We start from the raw sequence: 5,564 nt of genomic DNA, 5'->3' as shown, positions 1-5,564 counted from the left end.
GGTTATTTGGCTCTTTTGTTGTTGTTGCTGTTCTTTTTTGGTTTTTTGAATTTTGTTTTTTGAGACAGGGTTTCTCTGTGTAGCCCTAGCTGTCCTGGAATTCACTCTGTAGACCAGGCTGGCCTTGAACTCAGAAATCCTCCTGCCTCTGCCTCCCAGAGTGCTGGGGTTACAGGCATGCACCACCACCGCCCGGCTATATTGGGCTTTCTTGAGTTCATTGTATATATTGGATATTAGCCCTTTGTCAGATCTAGGGTTACTAAAGATCTTTTCCCAAATTGTTGGTTACCGTTTTGTCCTATTGACAGTGTCCTTTGCCTTACAGAAACTGTAATTTAATGAGGTCCCATTTGTCAGTTCTTGATCTTGGAGCATAAGCTATTGGTGTTCTGTTCAGGAAATTTTCCCCAGTGCCCATGTGCAAGGATCTTGCCTAGTTTCTTTTCTATTAGTTTCAGTGTGTCTGGTTTTACGGGGAGGTCCTTCATCCACTTGGATTTGAGCTTAGTACAAGGGGATAAAAATGGATTGATTTGCATTCTTATGCATGCTATCTTCCAGTTGAACTACCCCCATTTGTTGAAAAGACTATCTTTTTACCACTGGATGGTTTTAGCCCCTTTGTCAAAGATCAAGTGACCACTGGTGTGTGGGTTCATTTCTGGGTCTTCAATTCTATTCCATTGATCTACCTGCCTGTCACTGTACCAATACCATGCAGTTTTTAACACTATTGCTCTATAGTACTGCTTGAAGTCCAGGATACTGATTCCCTCAGAAGTTCTTTTATTGTTGACAATAGGCTGAGAAGCACCTAAAGAAATGTTCAACATTCTTAGTCATCAAGGAAATGCAAATCAAAAGAACCCTAAGATTTCACCTCACACCAGTCAGAATGGCTAGGATCAAAAACTCAGGAGACAGCAGGTGCTGGCAAGGATGTGGAGAAAGAGGCACACTCCTCCACTGCTGGTAGGGTTGCAAGCTGGTACAACCCCTCTGGAAATCAGTCTGGCGGTTCCTCAGAAAACTGGGCATAATACTACTGGAAGACCCCCTTATACAACTCCTGGTCATATACCCAGAGGATTCCCCAGCATGTAATAAGGACACAAGCTCCACTATGTTCATAGCAGCCCTATTTGTAATATCTAGAAGTTGGAAAGAACCCAGATGTCTCCCAACGGATGAATGGATACAGAAAATGTAGTATATTTATACTATGGAATTCTACTCAGCTATTAAAAACAATGCATTCGTGATATTCTTAGGCATATGGGTGGAACTGGAAAATATCATCCTAAGTGAGGTAACACAATCACAATAGAACACACATGGTATGCACTCACTGATAAACAGATACCCAGCAGCTTGTAATACCCAAGACACAATTCACATATCAAATGATGCCCAAGAAGAAGGAAGGAGAGGCCCCTGGTCCTGGAAAGGATCAGTGCAGCAGTGTACGGGAATACCAGGACAGGGAAGTGGGAAGGGGTTGATTGGGGAACAAGGGGAGGGAAGAGGGCTTATGGGACTTTCAGGGAGGGGTGAGCCAGGAAAGGGGAAATCGTTTGAAATGTAAATAAAGAATATATCTAATAAAACATAAATTACAAACAAAGAAGATAAAAAGAAAACTTAACTTGTTGCATCCTGGAAAATTTTGTACTTCTATACATATTCTTGAATGTATTCTTGGCTTATTCTAGAATGAAATAAAATTACCCCCCCCCCAATCAGTTTGATCTTTTTGGGCATTCAGAGTGGCATTCAGTCAGTATTCTTCACCACAGAAGCAAGAACATTTTTTTTACATATATTTTGCCTCTCTAAAATGCCCCTCATTTTGCCAGTGAGGGGGGTGGATTCTCACATTGGGACTTTCTTTTTCATTCTTTTGGGATGTTAGTTACTGATCCTCAACTAATTTTCTTATATTTATGTGATGGGGCTGTATTCTTTCGAATAGTTGACATAAACCAAGTTTATATTTCAAGAATACTTTCCTTCAGCAGCTCTCCTATTGCCATTACTATTTTGTTCATTCAATATATTTTGACTTCTAAACCTTTTGAAAAATTCAAATTCCTCATCTCAAAGTCTGATGCACTCCATCTGGATTCTCTAATACTATGTAGTGTCCTGGAAACGCTTTCAAATTAGCAAGTTGCACAATGGTATTCTCTATCTTGTTAGTTTTCCACTCCTTGGAGTTGCAACAATCATACTCGTTTGTCCAATCACTTAAGCTTTGTTTCAAGCTTTTAATCTAGTATTTTCTTTTGCGTCAGATGAGATGGTAAGTGCAGTTTCTGCTGCTCCATCTTTGATAGTTCCAAGTCAGCTTTTCTTTGGTTTATAATTGACTGCGAATTGTTCATTCCTGTTGAGAGTAATGGCCCACACCTATAATCACAGCACTCAGGAAGTGCAGAAAGGAACATTATGATTCCAAGGACAGCCTGAGCTATGATGGTGGAGACCTTGTATAAAAAACAATTTGCCTGCAAGTGTGTGGGCTGACATAAAAGGATAGATATACTCATCTGAAGATAATAGGTATTTGTCTTGCTATTTTTGTATTGGATTAATTTTTCTTTAACTCTTTATGTTCTATCACATGTAAAAATGAAGAAGCTCAAAATAAGCTGTTGTCGTTGGGAGGAAGGGATCCTGGGGCCTGACCAGTTTCTCTAAACTGTAGTCTTCTTACTGAAGCAAAATGTAGCTTTTGTTTCAACACAGATCAAATGAGATGAGCGCTCCCACATTGGCTAATAGGTCCCTTTATCAAATCTGCCACTTGTGACATTAGCTGTTGTCTGGAGTTTGGAGATTCAGAATTTTAGGCTAGAGCTTTTTGTCCTATATGACTGCCTGGTTTGAATTATAGTGGTAAAAATTCTTACCATTCTTAAATACTATAATTATATTTCCAGTTATTGTTTACTATGTGCGGTAAAGTTACCTATTTATAGTTCTCTTCTAACAAAATACAATGGTTTTATTTCAATATCTAGGTCTTGTCATACAAAAACATTTCATCTTGGTGGGACTACATGATAAAAGCAGCTCAAATGAATAGAATAAGCAGATAAAGTGACAGACCAGTGTAGAAGTAAATTGAATTAACAACTGCACAATTGTATACCTTGGTATATAGATATTTAGTACTCATGAAAATAGATGTCAAAAATTGAATATCTATTCTTAATTATATATTTTATTCTACAAAGTAATGCGCCTTAATTATAACATTTGTGTGTGTGTGTGTGTGTGTGTGTGTGTGTGTGTGCTTGTGTGTGTGTGTGTGTGTGTTTGGACCTTGTTCTAATTCACTGTTCTACCTGCCCTCTCTTATTCCTTCCCTTCTATCCCCTTTTGCTTTCATGTAACAGGTATTCCATTATCCTTTCACCTCCTACTCTTCATGTAATACTTCTTTGAAGTGGAAACTTAAGGCTTCTTTGGAAAATCAGTTGCCTTGGATGATATTATCCTGGGGCAAACATGTGAAGGAGTGTTTTCCTGAAGTGGAAACAAGTGAAAGGCTAAGGCAGACTCAAGAAGGAACATTTTGCTGAAGCAGACACAAGTGAAATGGTGTTCTGCTAAAGCAAGCACATGAAAGACACGTGATGAAGGATTCTTCTCTAATGATGCATATGTATTGGTCCACCTTACATTGCACAGTTGAGCTCAATATGTCTGGACTCCATAGAGAGAAACACACCAAAAAAAAAAAAAAAAAAAAAAAAAAACAAAAAAAAAAAACAAAAAACAAAAACCAAAAAACAAAAACCAAACAAAAATAAACTTCTGGTGATGTGTTGCAGTTTTCTGCTGTTTCCACAGACTCAGACTGATTGGCAGAGTGATGTCAGCTGAGACATATGCATGTGCTGAGGGAAGACCCATGGAGGACACATGGTGTTTGGAGGAAGTATAAAAAGAACTCATTGAACATTGATGGTGGCTGGTTGCTTGGCTTGCTTGCCTATCTAGCTGATTATTTCTTTCATGTCTTTACTGATCTTTGTCTTGATGAGAGAAGCACAACTGAGAACTCCTGTTGTCCTTCCAGGTCTACCCTGCTAACTTGTGCTAAGGCTGAGTGAGGTCTGGCTGTCTCTGCTAGGTAGTGCCACTGCTTCTGATTAGAATTTGTTATCCTGACTCTCCTGAACAGGACTGCTGGTCTATCCATTTAGTGTTTGTGAGTGTATAAAGCTGCTGCTGCTGACACCTGTGAACTGACCTGCTGATTTCCTGACAATGCAGATGGGCTTTGCTCCAAAGAACCATTTCTTTTCTTTTTTCTTTTCTTTTCTCTTCTCTTCTCTTCTTTTCTTTCCTTCCACCCTTCCTTCCTTCCTTCCTTCCTTCCTTCCTTCCTTCCTTCCTTCCTTCCTTCCTTCCTTCCTTTCTTCCTTTCTTTCTTTCTTTCTTTCTTTCTTTCTTTCTTTCTTTCTTTCTTTCCTTTCTTTCTTTCTTTCTTTCTTTCTTTCTTTCTTTGGAAACACAGGCAGGCTTTTTTTTTTTTTAATGTAGGAATGAGAACTAGTCATATTTTTGAATGTACAGTTAATTATTGATAATAATTATTATTCATAGTTTGTGAAGGCATTTAGTGTTTTTATAACCAACATGTTAATGATTATACATAGAATTTGACCCACAATCCTACATCTTTTTTTATTTTATTTAATCTTTTTTACAGTCCAGATTTTCTCCACCTCCTTCCTGTTCTACCCTCTGACTGTTCCATATCCAATACCTCCTCCCCCATCTCCAAGAGGATGACCCCACTCCACCATAACTCCCCATTCTCTGGGGTCCCCAGTCTCTGAAGGGTTAGGTGCATCTTCTCTGTCTGAGTCTAGACCTGGTAATCTTCTGCTGTATATGTATTGGGGGGCATCATATCAGCCGGTTTATGCTGCTTCGTTGGTGGTCCAGTGTTTGAGAGATCTCAGGGATCCAAGTTAGTTGAGGCTGCTGTTCCTCCTACAGGGTCGCCCTCCTCCTCAGCTTCTTCCAGCTTTTCCATAATTCAACCACAGGGGTCAGCAGCTTCTTCCCATTGGTTGGGTGCAAATATCTGTGTCTGACTCTTTCAGCTGCTTGTTGAGTCTTCCAGAGGGCAGTCATGGTAGGTTCCTTTATGTGAGTGCTCCATAACCTCAGTAATAGTGTCAGGACTTGGGACTTCCCTTGAGCTGGATCCCACTTTGGGCCTGTCACTGGACCTCCTATTCCTCAGTCTCTTCTCCATTTTTGTCCCTGCAGTTCTTTCAGACAGGGACAATACTGGGTCAGAGTTTTTTTGACTGTGGATGGCAATCCCATCCCTCACTTTATATCCTGTCTTTCTTCTGGAGGTGTGCTCTACAAGTTCCCGTTCTCCACTGTAGGCCATTCCATATAAGCTCCCTCCCGTTGAGTCCTGAGAGTCTCTCACCTCCCAGGTCTCTGGTACATTCTAGAGGGTCCCCCCACCTCCTACTTCCTGAGGTTGCTAGTTTCCATTTTTTCTGCTGGCCCTAAGGGCTTCAGTC

This window comes from Apodemus sylvaticus, chromosome X (genome assembly GCF_947179515.1).
Source record: "Apodemus sylvaticus chromosome X, mApoSyl1.1, whole genome shotgun sequence".
In the NCBI taxonomy this organism is placed as follows: domain Eukaryota; kingdom Metazoa; phylum Chordata; class Mammalia; order Rodentia; family Muridae; genus Apodemus; species Apodemus sylvaticus.
This window is presented reverse-complemented; position numbering follows the sequence as displayed.